The sequence below is a fragment of the Schistocerca serialis genome, chromosome 11 (assembly GCF_023864345.2).
Source record: "Schistocerca serialis cubense isolate TAMUIC-IGC-003099 chromosome 11, iqSchSeri2.2, whole genome shotgun sequence".
Classification (NCBI taxonomy): Eukaryota; Metazoa; Arthropoda; class Insecta; order Orthoptera; family Acrididae; genus Schistocerca; species Schistocerca serialis.
The window spans coordinates 9,890,933-9,914,535 of NC_064648.1; positions in this window are offsets into that span (position 1 = coordinate 9,890,933).

The window sequence follows — 23,603 nt, forward strand, 5'->3', positions numbered from 1 at the left end:
TTCGGAATTGAATACAAGAGGCACAATGCCGACTTAAGTACAAGAGGACTGACCCTTCGTATTGTCTATGCTTTGAACCATTCCAGTGACACTAGTTATAGATTCCGATCCTTCACTTCTGGTTTACTGTATCCGTCTGACCTTCTTATTGAGGATGATACACAGAAATTGCATCGGAATTAAATAGAAAAAGGCACAATGCCGACTTAAGTACAAGAAGACTGACTCTTGTTACAGACTATGTTGTGAACATTTCCTGTGAGACCAGTTTTAGATTCCGATGCGTCACTATATGTTACCTGTATCCCTTGGACCTCCTTATTGACGATTATAATGTGAACATTTCCTGTGAGACCAGTTTTAGATTCCGATGCTTCACTATATGTTACCTGTATCCCTTGGACCTCCTTCTTGACGATGTAACACAGAAATTGCATCGGAATTAGATTCAAAAGGCACAATGCCGACTTAAGTACAAGTAGACTGACTCTTCTTACTGTCTATGTTTTGAACCATTCCTGTGACACTAGTTATAGATTCCGATGCTTCACTTCAGGTTTACTGTATCCCTCTGACCTTCTTATTGACGATAAAACACAGAAATTGCATCGGAATTAAATACAAAAGTCACAATGCCGACTTATGTACAAGAAGACTGACTCATCTTACTGTCTATGTTTTGAGCCATTCCTGTGACACTAGTTATAGATTCCGATGCTTCACTTCAGGTTATCTGAATCCCTAGGACTTTCTTATTGACGACGAAACACAGAAATTGCATCGGACTTAAATAGAAAAGGCACAATGCCGACTTAAGTACAAGAAGACTGACTCTTCCTACTGTCTATGTTTTGAACCATTCCTGTGACACTAGTTATAGATTCCGATGCTTCACTTCAGGTTTACTGTATCCCTCTGACCTTCGTATTGACGATGAAACACAAATATTGCATCGGAATTAGATACAAAAAGCACAATGCCGACTTAAGTACAAGAGGACTGACTCTTCTAGCTGTCGATGTTTGGAAACATTCCTGTGACACTAGTTATAGATTCCGATGCTTCACTTCAGGTTTTACTGTATCCCTTGGACCTTCTTATTGACGACGAAACACAGAAATTGCATTGGAATTAAATAGAAAAGGCACAATGCCGACTTAAGTTCAAGAAGACTGACCCTTCCTATTGTCTATGTTTTGAACCACTCCTGTGACACTAGTTATAGATTCCGATGCTTCACTTCAGGTTTACTGTATCCCTTGGACCTTCTTATTGTTGATGAAACACAGAAATTGCATCGGAATGAAATACAAAAGGCACAATGCATACTTAAGTACAAGAAGACTGACTCTTCCTACTCTCTATGATTTGAACCATTCCTGTGACACTAGTTATAGATTCCGATGCATCACTTCAGGTTTACTGTATCCCTCTAACCTTCTTATTGACGATGAAACACCGAAATTGCATCGGAATTAAATACAAAAGGCACAATGCCGACTTAAGTACAAGAAGACTGTCTGTTATTACTGTCTATGTTTTGAACCATTCCTGTGACACTAGTAATAGATTCCGATGCTTCACTTCAGCTTTACTGTATCCCTTGGACCTTCTTATTGACGATGGAACACAGAAATTGCATCGGAATTAAATACAAAAGGCACAATGCCGACTTATGTACAAGAATACTGACTCATCTTACTGTCTATGTTTTGAACCATTACTGTGACACTAGTTATAGATTCCGATGCTTCACTTCAGGTTTACTGTATCCCTTGGACTTTCTTATTGACGACGAAACATAGAAATTGCATCGGAATTAAATAGAGAAGGCACAATGCCGACTTAAGTACAAGAAGACTGACTCTTCCTACTGTCTATGTTTTGAACCATTCCTGTGACACTAGTTATAGATTCCGCTGCTTCACTTCAGGTTTACTGTATCCCTCTGACCTTCTTATTGACGATGAAACACAGATATTGCATCGGAATTAGATACAAAAAGCACATTGCCGACTTAAGTACAAGAGGACTGACTCTTCTTGCTGTCTATGTTTTGAAACATTCCTGTGACACTAGTTATAGATTCCGATGATTCACTTCAGATTTACTGTATCCCTCTGACCTTCGTATTGATGATGAAACACAGAAATTGCATCGGAATTAAATAGAAAAGGCACAATGCCGACATAAGTACAAGAAGAATGACTCTTCCTAATGTCTATGTTTTGAATTATTCCTGTGACACTAGTTATAGATTCCGATGCTTCACTTCAGGTTTGCTGTATCCCTGTGACCTTCTTATTGACGATGAAACACAGAAATCGCATCGGAAACAAATACAAAAGGCACAATGCCTACTCAAGTACAAGAAGAATCTCTTCCTACTGTCTATGTTTTGAACCATTCCTGAGACACTAGTTATACATTCCGATGCTTCACTTCAGCTTTACTGTATCCCTTGGACCATCTTATTGACGATGAAACACAGATATTGCATCGGAATTAAATAGAAAAGGCAGAATGCCGACTTACGTACAAAAAGACTGGCTCTTCTTACTGACTATGTTTTGAACCATTTCTGTGACACTAGTTATACATTCCGATGCTTCAGTTCAGGTTTACTGTATCCCTTGGACTTTCTTATTGACGATGAAACACAGGAATTGCATCGGAATTAAATAGAAATTGCACAATGCCGACTTAAGTACGAGAAGACTGACTCTTCTTACTGACTATGATTTGAACCATTTCAATGACACTAGATATAGATTCCGATGCGTCACCTCAGGTTTACAGTATCCCTTGGACCTTCTTATGGACGATGAAACACAGATATTGCATCGGAATTACATAAAAAGGCACAATGCCGAATTAAGTACAAGAAGACTGACTCTTCCTACTCTCTATGATTTGAACCATTCCTGTGCCACTAGTTATAGATTCCGATGCTTCACTTCAGGTTTACTGTATCCCTCTGACCTTCTTATTGACGATAAAACACAGAAATTGCATCGGAATTAAATAGAAAAGGCACAATGCTGACTTAAGTACAAGAAGACTGATTCTTCGTACTGTCTATGTTTTGAACCATTCCTGTGACACTAGTTATTCATTCCGATGCTTCACTTCAGGTGTACTGTATCCCTTGGACCTTTTTATTGACGATGAAACACAGAAATTGCATCGGAATAAAATACAAAAGGCACAATCCCGACTTAAGTACAAGTAGACTTACCCTTCTTACTGTCTATGTTTTGAACCATTCCTGTGACACTAGTTATAGATTCTGATGCTTCGCTTCAGGTTTACTGTATCCCTCTGACCTTGCGAATGACGATGAAATAAAGCAATTGCATCGGAATTAAATACAAAGGCAAAATGCCGACTTAAGTACTTGAAGACTGACTCTTCTTACTGTCTATGTTTTGAACCATTCCTGTGACACTAGTTATACATTCCGATGCTTCACTTCAGGTTTACTGTATCCCTTGGACCTTCTTATTGACGATGAAACACATATATTGCATCGGAATTAAATAGAAAAGGCAGAATGCTGACTTACGTACAAAAAGACTGACTCTTCTTACTGACTATGTTTTGAACCATTTCTGTGACACTAGATATAGATAACGATGTTTCACCTCAGGTTAACTGTATCCCTTGGACCTTCTTATTGACGATGAAACACAGAAATTGCATCGGAATTAAATACAAAAGGCACAATGCGGACTTAAGTACAAGAAGACAGACTCTTCCTACCCTCTATGATTTGAACCATTCCTGTGACACTAGTTATAGATTCCGATGCTTCACTTCAGGTTTACTGTATCCCTCTAACCTTCTTATTGACGATGAAACACAGAAATTGCTTCGGAATTGAATACAAGAGGCACAATGCCGACTTAAGTACAAGAGGACTGACCCTTCGTATTGTCTATGCTTTGAACCATTCCAGTGACACTAGTTATAGATTCCGATCCTTCACTTCTGGTTTACTGTATCCGTCTGACCTTCTTATTGAGGATGATACACAGAAATTGCATCGGAATTAAATAGAAAAAGGCACAATGCCGACTTAAGTACAAGAAGACTGACTCTTGTTACAGACTATGTTGTGAACATTTCCTGTGAGACCAGTTTTAGATTCCGATGCGTCACTATATGTTACCTGTATCCCTTGGACCTCCTTATTGACGATAATAATGTGAACATTTCCTGTGAGACCAGTTTTAGATTCCGATGCTTCACTATATGTTACCTGTATCCCTTGGACCTCCTTCTTGACGATGTAACACAGAAATTGCATCGGAATTAGATTCAAAAGGCACAATGCCGACTTAAGTACAAGATGACTGACTCTTCTTACTGTCTATGATTTGAACCATTCCTGTGACACTAGTTATCCATTCCGATGCTTTACTTCAGGTGTACTGTATCCCTTGGACCTTTTTATTGACGATGAAACACAGAAATTGCATCGGAATCAAATACAAAAGGCACAATGCCGACTTAAGTACAAGTAGACTGACTCTTCTTACTGTCTATGTTTTGAACCATTCCTGTGACACTAGTTATAGATTCTGATGCTTCACTTCAGGTTTACTGTATCCCTCTGACCTTCCTAATGACGGTGAAATACGGCAATTGCATCTCAATTAAATACAAAAGGCACAATGCCGACTTAAGTACATGTAGTCTGACTTTTCCTACTGTCTATGTTTTGAACCATTCCTGTGACACTAGTTATAGATTCCGATGCTTCACTTCAGGTTTACTGTATCCCTCTGACCTTCTTATTGACGATAAAACACAGAAATTGCATCCGAATCAAATAGAAAAGGCAGAATGCCGACTTACGTACAAAAGACTGACTCTTCTTACTGACTATGTTTTGAACCATTTCTGTGACACTAGATATGGATAACGATGCTTCACCTCAGGTTTACTGTATCCCTTGGCCCTTCTTATTGACGATGAAACACAGAAATTGCATCGGAATTAAATACAAAAGGCTCAATGCGGACTTAAGTACAAGAAGACTGACACTTCCTACTCTCTATGATTTGAACCATTCCTGTGACACTAGTTATAGATTCCGATGCTTCACTTCAGGTTTACTGTATCCCTCTGACCTTCTTATTGACGATAAAACACAGAAATTGCATCGGAATTAAATAGAAAAGAAACAATGCTGACTTAAGTACAAGAAGACTGACTCTTCTTACTGACTATGATTTGAACCATTCCTGTGACACTAGTTATTCATTCCGTGCTTCACTTCAGGTGTACTGTATCCCTTGGACCTTTTTATTGACGATGAAACACAGAAATTGCATCGGAATTAAATACAAAAGGCACAATTCCGACTTATGTACAAGAAGACTGACTCATCTTACTGTCTATGTTTTGAGCCATTCCTGTGACACTAGTTATAGATTCCGATGCTTCACTTCAGGTTATCTGAATCCCTAGGACTTTCTTATTGACGACGAAACACAGAAATTGCATCGGACTTAAATAGAAAAGGCACAATGCCGACTTAAGTACAAGAAGACTGACTCTTCCTACTGTCTATGTTTTGAACCATTCCTGTGACACTAGTTATAGATTCCGATGCTTCACTTCAGGTTTACTGTATCCCTCTGACCTTCGTATTGACGATGAAACACAAATATTGCATCGGAATTAGATACAAAAAGCACAATGCCGACTTAAGTACAAGAGGACTGACTCTTCTAGCTGTCGATGTTTGGAAACATTCCTGTGACACTAGTTATAGATTCCGATGCTTCACTTCAGGTTTACTGTATCCCTTGGACCTTCTTATTGACGACGAAACACAGAAATTGCATTGGAATTAAATAGAAAAGGCACAATGCCGACTTAAGTTCAAGAAGACTGACCCTTCCTATTGTCTATGTTTTGAACCACTCCTGTGACACTAGTTATAGATTCCGATGCTTCACTTCAGGTTTACTGTATCCCTTGGACCTTCTTATTGTTGATGAAACACAGAAATTGCATCGGAATGAAATACAAAAGGCACAATGCATACTTAAGTACAAGAAGACTGACTCTTCCTACTCTCTATGATTTGAACCATTCCTGTGACACTAGTTATAGATTCCGATGCATCACTTCAGGTTTACTGTATCCCTCTAACCTTCTTATTGACGATGAAACACCGAAATTGCATCGGAATTAAATACAAAAGGCACAATGCCGACTTAAGTACAAGAAGACTGTCTGTTATTACTGTCTATGTTTTGAACCATTCCTGTGACACTAGTAATAGATTCCGATGCTTCACTTCAGCTTTACTGTATCCCTTGGACCTTCTTATTGACGATGGAACACAGAAATTGCATCGGAATTAAATACAAAAGGCACAATGCCGACTTATGTACAAGAATACTGACTCATCTTACTGTCTATGTTTTGAACCATTCCTGTGACACTAGTTATAGATTCCGATGCTTCACTTCAGGTTTACTGTATCCCTTGGACTTTCTTATTGACGACGAAACATAGAAATTGCATCGGAATTAAATAGAGAAGGCACAATGCCGACTTAAGTACAAGAAGACTGACTCTTCCTACTGTCTATGTTTTGAACCATTCCTGTGACACTAGTTATAGATTCCGCTGCTTCACTTCAGGTTTACTGTATCCCTCTGACCATCTTATTGACGATGAAACACAGATATTGCATCGGAATTAGATACAAAAAGCACATTGCCGACTTAAGTACAAGAGGACTGACTCTTCTTGCTGTCTATGTTTTGAAACATTCCTGTGACACTAGTTATAGATTCCGATGATTCACTTCAGGTTTACTGTATCCCTCTGACCTTCGTATTGATGATGAAACACAGAAATTGCATCGGAGTTAAATAGAAAAGGCACAATGCCGACTTAAGTACAAGAAGAATGACTCTTCCTAATGTCTATGTTTTGAATTATTCCTGTGACACTAGTTATAGATTCCGATGCTTCACTTCAGGTTTGCTGTATCCCTGTGACCTTCTTATTGACGATGAAACACAGAAATCGCATCGGAAATAAATACAAAAGGCACAATGCCTACTCAAGTACAAGAAGAGTCTCTTCCTACTGTCTATGTTTTGAACCATTCCTGAGACACTAGTTATACATTCCGATGCTTCACTTCAGCTTTACTGTATCCTTTGGACCTTCTTATTGACGATGAAACACAGATATTGCATCGGAATTAAATAGAAAAGGCAGAATGCCGACTTACGTACAAAAAGACTGGCTCTTCTTACTGACTATGTTTTGAACCATTTCTGTGACACTAGTTATACATTCCGATGCTTCAGTTCAGGTTTACTGTATCCCTTGGACTTACTTATTGACGATGAAACACAGGAATTGAATCGGAATTAAATAGAAATTGCACAATGCCGACTTAAGTACGAGAAGACTGACTCTTCTTACTGACTATGATTTGAACCATTTCAATGACACTAGATATAGATTCCGATGCGTCACTTCAGGTTTACAGTATCCCTTGGACCTTCTTATGGACGATGAAACACAGATATTGCATCGGAATTACATAAAAAGGCACAATGCCGAATTAAGTACAAGAAGACTGACTCTTCCTACTCTCTATGATTTGAACCATTCCTGTGCCACTAGTTATAGATTCCGATGCTTCACTTCAGGTTTACTGTATCCCTCTGACCTTCTTATTGACGATAAAACACAGAAATTGCATCGGAATTAAATAGAAAAGGCACAATGCTGACTTAAGTACAAGAAGACTGATTCTTCTTACTGTCTATGTTTTGAACCATTCCTGTGACACTAGTTATTCATTCCGATGCTTCACTTCAGGTGTACTGTATCCCTTGGACCTTTTTATTGACGATGAAACACAGAAATTGCATCGGAATAAAATACAAAAGGCACAATCCCGACTTAAGTACAAGTAGACTTACCCTTCTTACTGTCTATGTTTTGAACCATTCCTGTGACACTAGTTATAGATTCTTATGCTTCGCTTCAGGTTTACTGTATCCCTCTGACCTTGCGAATGACGATGAAATAAAGCAATTGCATCGGAATTAAATACAAAGGCAAAATGCCGACTTAAGTACTTGAAGACTGACTCTTCTTACTGTCTATGATTTGAACCATTCCTGTGACACTAGTTATAGATTCCGATGCTTCACTTCAGGTTTACTGTATCCCTCTGACCTTCTTATTGACGATAAAACACAGAAATTGCATCGGAATTAAATAGAAAAGAAACAATGCTGACTTAAGTACAAGAAGACTGACTCTTCTTACTGACTATGATTTGAACCATTCCTGTGACACTAGTTATTCATTCCGTGCTTCACTTCAGGTGTACTGTATCCCTTGGACCTTTTTATTGACGATGAAACACAGAAATTGCATCGGAATTAAATACAAAAGGCACAATTCCGACTTATGTACAAGAAGACTGACTCATCTTACTGTCTATGTTTTGAGCCATTCCTGTGACACTAGTTATAGATTCCGATGCTTCACTTCAGGTTATCTGAATCCCTAGGACTTTCTTATTGACGACGAAACACAGAAATTGCATCGGACTTAAATAGAAAAGGCACAATGCCGACTTAAGTACAAGAAGACTGACTCTTCCTACTGTCTATGTTTTGAACCATTCCTGTGACACTAGTTATGGATTCCGATGCTTCACTTCAGGTTTACTGTATCCCTCTGACCTTCGTATTGACGATGAAACACAAATATTGCATCGGAATTAGATACAAAAAGCACAATGCCGACTTAAGTACAAGAGGACTGACTCTTCTAGCTGTCGATGTTTGGAAACATTCCTGTGACACTAGTTATAGATTCCGATGCTTCACTTCAGGTTTACTGTATCCCTTGGACCTTCTTATTGACGACGAAACACAGAAATTGCATTGGAATTAAATAGAAAAGGCACAATGCCGACTTAAGTTCAAGAAGACTGACCCTTCCTATTGTCTATGTTTTGAACCACTCCTGTGACACTAGTTATAGATTCCAATGCTTCACTTCAGGTTTACTGTATCCCTTGGACCTTCTTATTGTTGATGAAACACAGAAATTGCATCGGAATGAAATACAAAAGGCACAATGCATACTTAAGTACAAGAAGACTGACTCTTCCTACTCTCTATGATTTGAACCATTCCTGTGACACTAGGTATAGATTCCGATGCATCACTTCAGGTTTACTGTATCCCTCTAACCTTCTTATTGACGATGAAACACCGAAATTGCATCGGAATTAAATACAAAAGGCACAATGCCGACTTAAGTACAAGAAGACTGTCTGTTATTACTGTCTATGTTTTGAACCATTCCTGTGACACTAGTAATAGATTCCGATGCTTCACTTCAGCTTTACTGTATCCCTTGGACCTTCTTATTGACGATGGAACACAGAAATTGCATCGGAATTAAATACAAAAGGCACAATGCCGACTTATGTACAAGAATACTGACTCATCTTACTGTCTATGTTTTGAACCATTCCTGTAACACTAGTTATAGATTCCGATGCTTCACTTCAGGTTTACTGTATCCCTTGGACTTTCTTATTGACGACGAAACATAGAAATTGCATCGGAATTAAATAGAGAAGGCACAATGCCGACTTAAGTACAAGAAGACTGACTCTTCCTACTGTCTATGTTTTGAACCATTCCTGTGACACTAGTTATAGATTCCGCTGCTTCACTTCAGGTTTACTGTATCCCTCTGACCATCTTATTGACGATGAAACACAGATATTGCATCGGAATTAGATACAAAAAGCACATTGCCGACTTAAGTACAAGAGGACTGACTCTTCTTGCTGTCTATGTTTTGAAACATTCCTGTGACACTAGTTAAAGATTCCGATGATTCACTTCAGGTTTACTGTATCCCTCTGACCTTCGTATTGATGATGAAACACAGAAATTGCATCGGAATTAAATAGAAAAGGCACAATGCCGACTTAAGTACAAGAAGAATGACTCTTCCTAATGTCTATGTTTTGAATTATTCCTGTGACACTAGTTATAGATTCCGATGCTTCACTTCAGGTTTGCTGTATCCCTGTGACCTTCTTATTGACGATGAAACACAGAAATCGCATCGGAAATAAATACAAAAGGCACAATGCCTACTCAAGTACAAGAAGAATCTCTTCCTACTGTCTATGTTTTGAACCATTCCTGAGACACTAGTTATACATTCCGATGCTTCACTTCAGCTTTACTGTATCCTTTGGATCTTCTTATTGACGATGAAACACAGATATTGCATCGGAATTAAATAGAAAAGGCAGAATGCCGACTTACGTACAAAAAGACTGGCTCTTCTTACTGACTATGTTTTGAACCATTTCTGTGACACTAGTTATACATTCCGATGCTTCAGTTCAGGTTTACTGTATCCCTTGGACTTTCTTATTGACGATGAAACACAGGAATTGAATCGGAATTAAATAGAAATTGCACAATGCCGACTTAAGTACGAGAAGACTGACTCTTCTTACTGACTATGATTTGAACCATTTCAATGACACTAGATATAGATTCCGATGCGTCACTTCAGGTTTACAGTATCCCTTGGACCTTCTTATGGACGATGAAACACAGATATTGCAATGGAATTACATAAAAAGGCACAATGCCGAATTAAGTACAAGAAGACTGACTCTTCCTACTCTCTATGATTTGAACCATTCCTGTGCCACTAGTTATAGATTCCGATGCTTCACTTCAGGTTTACTGTATCCCTCTGACCTTCTTATTGACGATAAAACACAGAAATTGCATCGGAATTAAATAGAAAAGGCACAATGCTGACTTAAGTACAAGAAGACTGATTCTTCTTACTGTCTATGTTTTGAACCATTCCTGTGACACTAGTTATTCATTCCGATGCTTCACTTCAGGTGTACTGTATCCCTTGGACCTTTTTATTGACGATGAAACACAGAAATTGCATCGGAATAAAATACAAAAGGCACAATCCCGACTTAAGTACAAGTAGACTTACCCTTCTTACTGTCTATGTTTTGAACCATTCCTGTGACACTAGTTATAGATTCTTATGCTTCGCTTCAGGTTTACTGTATCCCTCTGACCTTGCGAATGACGATGAAATAAAGCAATTGCATCGGAATTAAATACAAAGGCAAAATGCCGACTTAAGTACTTGAAGACTGACTCTTCTTACTGTCTATGTTTTGAACCATTCCTGTGACACTAGTTATACATTCCGATGCTTCACTTCAGGTTTACTGTATCCCTTGGACCTTCTTATTGACGATGAAACACATATATTGCATCGGAATTAAACAGAAAAGGCAGAATGCTGACTTACGTACAAAAAGACTGACTCTTCTTACTGACTATGTTTTGAACCATTTCTGTGACACTAGATATAGATAACGATGCTTCACCTCAGGTTAACTGTATCCCTTGGACCTTCTTATTTACGATGAAACACAGAAATTGCATCGGAATTAAATACAAAAGGCACAATGCGGACTTAAGTACAAGAAGACAGACTCTTCCTACCCTCTATGATTTGAACCATTCCTGTGACACTAGTTATAGATTCCGATGCTTCACTTCAGGTTTACTGTATCCCTCTAACCTTCTTATTGACGATGAAACACAGAAATTGCATCGGAATTAAATACAAGAGGCACAATGCCGACTTAAGTACAAGAGGACTGACCCTTCGTATTGTCTATGCTTTGAACCATTCCAGTGACACTAGTTATAGATTCCGATCCTTCACTTCTGGTTTACTGTATCCGTCTGACCTTCTTATTGAGGATGATACACAGAAATTGCATCGGAATTAAATAGAAAAAGGCACAATGCCGACTTAAGTACAAGAAGACTGACTCTTGTTACAGACTATGTTGTGAACATTTCCTGTGAGACCAGTTTTAGATTCCGATGCGTCACTATATGTTACCTGTATCCCTTGGACCTCCTTATTGACGATTATAATGTGAACATTTCCTGTGAGACCAGTTTTAGATTCCGATGCTTCACTATATGTTACCTGTATCCCTTGGACCTCCTTCTTGACGATGTAACACAGAAATTGCATCGGAATTAAATTCAAAAGGCACAATGCCGACTTAAGTACAAGTAGACTGACTCTTCTTACTGTCTATGTTTTGAACCATTCCTGTGACACTAGTTATAGATTCTGATGCTTCACTTCAGGTTTACTGTATCCCTCTGACCTTCCTAATGACGGTGAAATACGGCAATTGCATCTCAATTAAATACAAAAGGCACAATGCCGACTTAAGTACATGTAGTCTGACTTTTCCTACTGTCTATGTTTTGAACCATTCCTGTGACACTAGTTATAGATTCCGATGCTTCACTTCAGGTTTACTGTATCCCTCTGACCTTCTTATTGACGATATAACACAGAAATTGCATCCGAATCAAATAGAAATTGGCAGAATGCCGACTTACATACAAAAGACTGACTCTTCTTACTGACTATGTTTTGAACCATTTCTGTGACACTAGATATAGATAACGATGCTTCACCTCAGGTTTACTGTATCCCTTGGACCTTCTTATTGACGATGAAACACAGAAATTGCATCGGAATTAAATACAAAAGGCACAATGCGGACTTAAGTACAAGAAGACTGACTCTTCCTACTCTCTATGATTTGAACCATTCCTGTGACTCAAGTTATAGATTCCGATGCTTCACTTGAGGTTTACTGTATCCCTCTAACCATCTTATTGACGATGAAACACAGAAATTGCATCGGAATTAAATGGAAAAGGCACAATGCCGACTTAAGTACAAGTAGACTGACACTTAATACTGTCTATGTTTTGAACCATTCCTGTGACACTAGTTATAGATTCCGATGCTTCAATTCAGGTTTACTGTATCCCTCTGACCTTCTTATTGACGATGAAACACAGATATTCCATCGGAATTAGATACAAAAAGCACAATGCCGACTTAAGTACAAGAGGACTGACTCTTCTTGCTGTCTATGTTTTGAAACATTCCTGTGACACTAGTTATAGATTCCGATGCTTCACTTCAGGTTTACTGTATCCCTTGGACCTTCTTATTGACGACGAAACACAGAAATTGCATCGGAATTAAATAGAAAAGGCACAGTGCCGACTTAACTTCAAGAAGACTGACCCTTCCTATTGTCTATGTTTTGAACCATTCCTGTCACACTAGTTATAGATACCGATGCTTCACTTCAGGTTTACTGTATCCCTCTGACTTTGTTATTGACGATGAAACACAGAAATTACATCGGAATGAAATAGAAAAGGCACAATGCCGACTTTAGTACAAGAAGAATGACTCTTCCTAATGTCTATGTTTTGAACCATTCCTGTGACACTAGTAATAGATTCCGATGCTTCACTTTAGGTTTTCTGTATCCCTCTGACCTTCTTATTGACGATGAAACACAGAAATTGAATCAGAAATAAATAGAAAAGGCACAATGCCGACTCAAGTACAAGGAGACTGACTCTTCCTACTCTCTATGATTTGAACTATTCCTGTGACACTAGGTTTACATTCCGATGCTTCACTTCAGGTTTACTGTATCCCTTGGACTTTCTTATTGACGATGAAACACAGATATTGCATCCGAATGAAATAGAAAAAGCAGAATGCCGACTTACGTACAAAAGACTGACTCTTCTTACTGACTATGTTTTGAACCATTCCTGTGACACTAGTTATAGTTTCCGATGCTTCACTTCAGGTTTACTGTATCCCTCTGACCTTCTTATTGACGATGAAACACAGAAATTGCATCGGAATTAAACACAAAAGGCACATGCAGACTTAAGTACAAGAAGACAGACTCTTCCTACTCTCTATGATTTGAACCATTCCTGTGACACTAGTTATAGATTCCGATGCTTCACTTCTGGTTTACTGTATCCCTCTGACCTTCGTATGGAAGATGAAACACAGAAATGGCATCGGAATTAAATAAAAATGCACAATGCCGAATTAAGTACAAGAAGACTGACTCTTCTTACTGACTATGTTTTGAACCATTCCTGTGACACTAGTTATAGTTTCCGATGCTTCACTTCAGGTTTACTGTATCCCTCTGACCTTCTTATTGACGATGAAACACAGAAATTGCATCGGAATTAAACACAAAAGGCACATGCAGACTTAAGTACAAGAAGACAGACTCTTCCTACTCTCTATGATTTGAACCATTCCTGTGACACTAGTTATAGATTCCGATGCTTCACTTCTGGTTTACTGTATCCCTCTAACCTTCATATTGACGATGAAATTCAGAAATTGCATCGGAATTAAATACAAAAGGCACAAAGCCGATTTAAGTACAAGACGAATGACTCTTCCTAATGTCTATGTTTTGAATTATTCCTGTGACACTAGTTATAGATTCCCATGCTTCACTTCAGGTTCACTGTATCCCTTTGACCTTCTTATTGACGATGAAACACAGAAATTGCATCGGAAATAAATACAAAAGGCACAATGCCTACTCAAGTACAAGAAGACTGATTCTTCCTACTGTCTATGTTTTGAACCATTCTTGTGACACTAGTTATACATTCCGATGCTTCACTTCAGGTTTACTGTATCCCTTGGACCTTCTTATTGACGATGAAACACAGATATTGCATCCGAATGAAATAGAAAAAGCAGAATGCCGACTTACGTACAAAAGACTGACTCTTCTTACTGACTATGTTTTGAACCATTTCTGTGAAACTAGATATAGATAACGATGCTTCACCTCCGGTTTACTGTATCCCTTGGACCTTCTTATTGACGATGAAACACAGAAATTGCATCGGAATTAAATACAAAAGGCACAATGCGGACTTAAGTACAAGAAGACTGACACTTCCTACTCTCTATGATTTGAACCATTCCTGTGACACTAGTTATAGATTCCGATGCTTCACTTCAGGTTTACTGTATCCCTCTGACCTTCTTATTGACGATAAAACACAGAAATTGCATCGGAATCAAATAGAAAAGGCACAATGCTGACTTAAGTACAAGAAGACTGACTCTTCTTACTGACTATGATTTGAACCATTCCTGTGACACTAGTTATTCATTCCGATGCTTCACTTCAGGTGTACTGTATCCCTTGGACCTTTTTATTGACGATGAAACACAGAAATTGCATCGTATTAAATACAAAAGGCACAATGCCGACTTAAGTACAAGTATACTGACTTTTCTTACTGTCTATGTTTTGAACCATTCCTGTGACACTAGTTATAGAATCCGATGCTTCACTTCAGGTTCACTATATCCCTCTAACCTTCTTACTGACCATGAAACACAGAAATTCCATCGGAATTAAATAGAAAAGACACAATGCCGACTGAAGTACAAGAAGACTGACTGTTATTACTTTCTATGTTTTGAACCATTCGTGTGACACTAGTTATAGATTCGGATGCTTCACTTCAGCTTTACTGTATCCCTTGGACCTTCTTATTGACGATGAAACACAGAATTTGCATCGGAATTAAATACAACGGGCACAATGCCGACTTATGTACAAGAAGACTGACTCATCTTACTGTCTATGTTTGAACCATTCCTGTGACACTAGTTATAGATTCCGATGCTTCACTTCTGGTTTACTGTATCCCTTGGACCTTCTTATTGACGACGAAACACAGAAATTGCATCGGAATTAAATAGAAAAGGCACAATGCCGACTCAAGTACAAGAAGACTGACTCTTCCTACTGTCTATGTTTTGAAACATTCCTGTGACACTAGTTATACATTCCGATGCTTCACTTCAGGTTAACTGTATCCCTTGGACCTTCTTATTGACGATGAAACACAGATATTGCATCGGAATTAAATACAAAAGGCACAATGCCGACTTAAGTACAAGAAGACTTACTCTTCTTACTGCCTATGTTTTGAAACATACCTGTGACACTAGTTATACATTCCGATATTTCACTTCAGGTTTACTGTATACCTCTGACCTTCTTATTGACGATGAAACACAGAAATTGCATCGGAAATAAATACAAAAGGCACAATGCCGACTCAAGTACAAGAAGACTGACTCTTCCTACTGTCTATGTTTTGAAACATTCCTGTGACACTAGTTATACATTCCGATGCTTCACTTCAGGTTTACTGTATCCCTTGGACCTTCTTATTGACGATGAAACACAGATATTGCATCGGAATTAAATAGAAAAGGCAGAATGCCGACTTCCGTACAAAAAGACTGACTCTTCTTACTGACTATGTTTTGAACCATTTCTGTGACACTAGATATAGATAACGATGCTTCACTTCAGGTTTACTGTATCCCTTGGACCTTCTTATTGACGATGAAACACAGAAATTGCATCGGAATTAAATACAAAAGGCACAATGCGGACTTAAGTACAAGAATTCTGACTCTTCCTACTCTCTATGATTTGAACCATTCTTGTGACACTACTTATAGATTCCGATGCTTCACTTGAGGTTTACTGTATCCCTCTAACCATCTTATTGACGATGAAACACAGAAATGGCATCGGAATTAAATGGATTAGGCACAATGCCGACTTAAGTTTAAGAAGACTGACTCTTATTACTGTCTATATTTTGAACCATTCCTGTGACACTAGTTATAGATTCCGATGCTTCACTTCAGCTTTACTGTATCCCTTGGACCTTCTTATTGACGATGAAACACAGAATTTGCATCGGAACTAAATACAAAAGGCACAATGCCGACTTATGTACAAGAAGACTGACTCATCTTACTGTCTATGTTTTGAACACTCCTGTGACACTAGTTATAGATTCCGATGCTTCACTTCAGGTTTACTGTATCCCTTGGACCTTCTTATTGACGACGAAACACAAAAATTGCATCGGTATTAAATAGAAAAGGCACAGTGCCGACTTAAGTTCAAGAAGACTGACCCTTCCTATTGTCTATGCTTTGAACCATTCCTGTGACACTAGTTATAGATACCGATGCTTCACTTCAGGTTTACTGTATCCCTCTGACTTTCTTATTGACGATGAAACACAGAAATTGCATCGGAATGAAATAGAAAAGGCACAATGCCGAATTTAGTACAAGAAGAATGACTCTTCCTAATGTCTATGTTTTGAACCATTCCTGTGACACTAGCAATAGATTCCGATGCTTCATTTCAGGTTTTCTGTATCACTCTGACCTTCTTATTGACGAAGAAACACAGAAATTGAATCAGAAATAAATACAAAAGACACAATGCCGACTCAAGTACAAGGAGACTGACTCTTCCTACTCTCTATGATTTGAACCATTCCTGTGACACTAGTTATACATTCCGATGCTTCACTTCAGGTTTACTGTATCCCTTGGACTTTCTTATTGACGATCAAACACAGATGTTGCTTCGGAATTAAAAAGAAAATGCACAATGCCGACTTAAGTACGAGAAGATTGTCTATATTCTGAACCATATCTGTGACACTAGATATAGATTCCGATGCTTCACTTCAGGTTTACTGTATCCCTTGGACCTTCGTATGGACGATGAAACACAGAAATTGCAACGGATTTAATACAAAAGGCACAATGCGGACTTAAGTACAAGAAGACTGACTCTTCCTACTCTCTATGATTTGAACCATTCCTGTGACACTAGTTATTCATTCCGATGCTTCACTTCAGGTGTACTGTATCCCTCTAACCTTCTTATTGACGATGAAACACAGAAATTGCATCGGAATTAAAAAGAAAAGGCACAATGCCGACTTAAGTACAAGAAGACTGACTCTTATTACTTTCTATGTTTTGAACCATTCCTGTGACTCTAGTTATATATTCCGATGCTTCACTTCAGGTTTACTGAATCCCTTGGACTTCCTTATTGACGACGAAACACAAAAATTGCATCGGAATTAAATAGAAAATGCACAATGCCGACTTAAGTACAAGAAGACTGACGCTTCTTACTGTCTGTGCTTTGAACCATTCCTGTGACTCTAGTTATATATTCCGATGCTTCACTTCAGGTTTACTGTATCCCTCTGACTTTCTTATTGACGATGAAACACAGAAATTGCATCGGAATTAAATTGGAAAGGCACAATACCGACTTAAGTACAAGAAGACTGACTCTTCTTACTGTCTATGTTTTGAACCATTCCTGTGACACTAGTTATAGATTCCGATGCTTCACTTCAGGTTTACTGTATCCCTCTGACCTTCTTATTGACGATGAAACACAGAAATTGCATCGGAATTAAATACAAAAGGCACAATGCCGACATAAGTACAAGAAGACTTACTCTTCTTACTGTCTATGTTTTGAACCATTCCTGTGACACTAGTTATAGATTCCGAAGCCTCACTTCCGGTTTACTGTATCCCTTGGACCTTCTTATTGACGATGAAACAGAGAAATTTCATCGGAATTAAATACAAATGGCACAATGCCGACGTAATTACAAGTAGACTGACTCTTCTTACTGTCTATGTTTGAACTATTCCTGTGACACTAGTTATAGATTCCGATGCTACACTTCAGTTGTACTGTATCCCTTGGACCTTCTTATCGACGATGAAACACAGAAATTGCATCGGAATTAAATACAAGAGGCACAATGCCGACTTAAGTACAAGAGGACTGACCCTTCGTATTGTCTATGCTTTGAACCACTCCTGTGAAACTAGTTATAGATTCCGATCCTTCACTTCTGGTTTACTATATCCGTCTGACCTTCTTATTGAGGATGATACACAGAAATTGCATCGGAATTAAATAGAAAAAGGCACAATGCCGACATAAGTACAAGAAGATTGACTCTTGTTACAGACTAAGTTGTGAACACTTCCTGTGAGGCCAGTTTTAGATTCCGATGCTTCACTATATGTTACCTGTATCCCTTGTACCTCCTTATTGACGATTATAATGTGAACATTTCCTGTGAGACCAGTTTTAGATTCCGATGCTTCACTATATGTTACCTGTATCCCTTGGACCTCCTTATTGACGATGTAACACAGAAATTGCATCGGAATTAAATACAAAAGGCACAATGCCGACTTCAGTACAAGAAGAGTGACTATTCTTACTGTCCATTTTTTAACCAGTCCTGTGACCCTGGTTATAGATTCCGATGCTTCACTTCAGGTTTACTGTATCCCTCTGACCTTCGTATTGACGATAACACACAGAAATTGCATCGGAATTAAATAGAAATGGCACAATGCTGACTTAAGTACAAGAAGACTGACTCTTCTTACTGTCTATGATTTGAACCATTCCTGTGACACTAGTTATTCATTCCGATGCTTTACTTCAGGTGTACTGTATCCCTCTGACTTTCTTATTGACGATGAAACACAGAAATTGCATCGGAATTAAATTGGAAAGGCACAATGCCGACTTAAGTACAAGAAGACTGACTCTTCTTACTGTCTATGTTTTGAACCATTCCTGTGACACTAGTTATAGATTCCGATGCTTCACTTCAGGTTTACAGTATCCCTCTGACCTTCTTATTGACGATGAAACACAGAAATTGCATCGGAATTAAATACAAAAGGCACAATGCCGACTTAAGTACAAGTAGACAGACTATTCTTACTGTCTATGATTTGAACCATTCCTGTGACACTAGTTATACATTCCGATGCTTCACTTCAGGTTTACTGTATCCCTTGGACCTTCTTATTGACGATGAAACACAGATATTGCGTCGGAATTAAATAGAAAAGGCAGAATGCCGACTTACGTACAAAAAGACTGACTCTTCTTACTGACTATGTTTTGAACCATTTCTGTGACACTAGATATAGATTCCGATGCGTCACTTCAGGTTTACTGTATCCCTTGGACCGTCTTATGGACGATGAAACACAGAAATTGCATCGGAATTAAATAAAAAGGCACAATTCCGAATTAAGTACAAGAAGACTGACTCTTCCTAGTCTCTATGATTTGAACCATTCCTGTGACACTAGTTATAGATTCCGATTCTTCACTTCAGGTTTACTGTATCCCTCTAACCTTCTTATTGACGATGAAACACCGAAATTGCATCGGAATTAAATACAAAAGGCACAATGCCGACTTAAGTACAAGAACACTGACTCTTATTACTGTCTATGTTTTGAACCATTCCTGTGACACTAGTTATAGATTCCGATGCCTCACTTCAGCTGTACTGTATCCCTTGGACCTTCTTATTGACGATGAAACACAGAAATTGCATCGGAATTAAATACAAAAGGCACAATGCCGACTTATGTACATGAAGACTGACTCATCTTACTGTCTATGTTTTGAACCATTCCTGTGACACTAGTTATAGATTCCGATGCTTCACTTCAGGTTTACTGTATCCCTTGGACCTTTTTATTGATGATGAAACACAGAAATTGCTTCGGAATTAAATACAAAAGGCACATTGCCGTCTTAAGTACAAGTAGACTGACTCTTCTTACTGTCTATGTTTTGAACCATTCCTCTGACACTAGTTATAGATTCTGATGCTTCACTTCAGGTTTACTGTATCCCTCTGACCTTCCTAATGACGATGAAATACAGCAATTGCATCGGAATTAAATACAAAAGGCACAATGCCGACTTAAGTACATGTAGACTGACTGTTCCTACTATCTATGGTTTGAACCATTCCTGTGACACTAGTTATAGATTCCGATGATTCACTTCAGGTTTACTGTATCCCTGTGACCTTCTTATTGACGATGAAACACAGAAATTGCATCGGAAATAAATACAAAAGGCACAATGCCTACTCAAGTACAAGAAGTCTGACTCTTCCTACTGTCTATGTTTTGAACCATTCCTGTGACACTAGTTATACATTTCGATGCTTCACTTCAGGTTTACTGTATTCCTTGGGGCTTCTTATTGACGATGAAACACAGATATTGCATCGGAATTAAATAGAAAAGACAGAATGCCGACTTACGTACAAAAAGACTGACTCTTCTTACTGACTATGTTTTAAACAATTTCTGTGACACTAGATATAGATAACGATGCTTCACTTAAGGTTTACTGTATCCCTCTACCCTTCTTATTGACGATGAGACAGAGGAATTGCATCGGAATTAAATAGAAAAGGCACAATGCCGACTTAAGTACAAGAAGATTGACTCTTCCTAATGTCTATGTTTTGAATTATTCCTGTGACACTAGTTATAGATTCCGATGCTTCACTTCAGGTTTACTGTATCCCACTGACCTTCTTATTGACGATGAAACACAGAAATTGCATCGGAATTAAACACAAAAGGCACAATGCAGACTTAAGTACAAGAAGACTGACTCTTCCTACTCTCTATGATTTGAACTATTAATGAGACACTAGTTATAGATCCGATGCTTCACTTCAGGTTTACTGTATCCCTCTAACCTTGTTATTGACGATGAAACACAGAAATTGCATCGGAATTAAATACAAAAGGCACAATGCCGACTTAAGTACAAGAAGACTGACTCTTATTACTGTCTATGTTTTGAACCATTCCTGTGACACTAGTTATAGATTCCTATGCTTCACTTTAGGTTTACTGTATCCCTCTGACCTTCTTATTGACGATGAATCACAGAAATTGCATCGGAATTAGATACAAAAAGCACAATGCCGACTTAAGTACAAGAGGACTGACTCTTCTTGCTGTCTATGTTTGGATACATTCCTGTGACACTAGTTATAGATTCCGATGCTTCACTTCAGGATTACTGTATCTCTTGGACCTTCTTATTGACGAGGAAACACAGAAATTGTATCGGAATTAAATAGAAATGGCACAATGAAGACTTAAGTACATGAAGACTGACTCTTATTACTGTCTATGTTTTGAACCATTCCTGTGACACTAGTTATAGATTCCGATGCTTCACTTCAGGTTTACTGTATCCCTTGGACCTTCTTATTGACGATGAAACACAGAAATTCCATCGGAATTAAATACAAAAGTCACAATGCCGACTTATGTACAAGAAGACTGACTCATCTTACTGTCTATGTTTTGAGCCATTCCTGTGACACTAGTTATAGATTCCGATGCTTCACTTCTGGTTATCTGAATCTCTTGGACTTTCTTATTGACAACGAAACACAGAAATTGCATCGGACTTAAATAGAAAAGGCACAATGCCGACTTAAGTACAAGAAGACTGACTCTTCCTACTGTCTATGTTTTGAACCATTCCTGTGACACTAGTTATAGATTCCGATGCTTCACTTCAGGTTTACTGTATCCCTCTGACCTTCGTATTGACGATGAAACACAAATATTGCATCGGAATTAGATACAAAAAACACAATGCCGACTTAAGTACAAGAGGACTGACTCTTCTAGCTGTCGATGTTTGGAAACATTCCCGTGACACTAGTTATAGATTCCGATGCTTCACTTCAGGTTTACTGTATCCCTCTGACTTTGTTATTGACGATGAAACACAGAAATTGCATCGGAATGAAATAGAAAAGGCACAATGCCGACTTTAGTACAAGAAGAATGACTCTTCCTAATGTCTATGTTTTGAACCATTCCTGTGACACTAGTAATAGATTCCGATGCTTCACTTCAGGTTTTCTGTATCCCTCTGACCTTATTATTGACGATGAAACACAGAAATTGAATCAGAAATAAATAGAAAAGGCACAATGCCGACTCAAGTACAAGGAGACTGACTCTTCCCACTCTCTATGATTTGAACCATTCCTGTGACACTAGTTATAGATTCCGATCCTTCACTTCAGGTTTACTGTATCCCTCTGACCTTCTTATTGGCGATAAAACACAGAAATTGCATCGGAATTAAATAGAAAAGGCACAATGCTGACTTAAGTACAAGAAGACTGACTCTTCATACTGACTATGATTTGAACCATTCCTGTGACACTAGTTATTCATTCCGATGCTTCACTTCAGGTGTACTGTATCCCTTGGACCTTTTTATTGACGATGAAACACAGAAATTGCATCGGAATTAAATACAAAAGGCACAATGCCGACTTAAGTACAAGTATACTGACTTTTCTTACTGTCTATGTTTTGAACCATTCCTGTGACGCTAGTTATAGATTCCGATGCTTCACTTCAGGTTCACTATATCCCTCTAACATTCTTACTGACCATGAAACACAGAAATTGCATCGGAATTAAATAGAAAAGGCACAATGCCGACTGAAGTACAAGAAGACTGACTCTTATTACTTTCTATGATTTGAACCATTCGTGTGACACTAGTTATAGATTCGTATGCTTCACTTCAGCTTTACTGTATCCCTTGGACCTTCTTATTGACGATGAAACACAGAATTTGCATCGGAATTAAATACAAAGGAAACAATGCCGACTTATATACAGGAAGACTGACTCATCCTACTGTCTAAGTTTGAACCATTCCTGTGACACTAGTTATAGATTCCGATGCTTCACCTCAGGTTTACTGTATCCCTTGGACCTTCTTATTGACGACGAAACACAGAAATTGCATCGGAATTAAATAGAAAAGGCACAATGCCGACTTAAGTTCAAGAAGACTGACCCTTCCT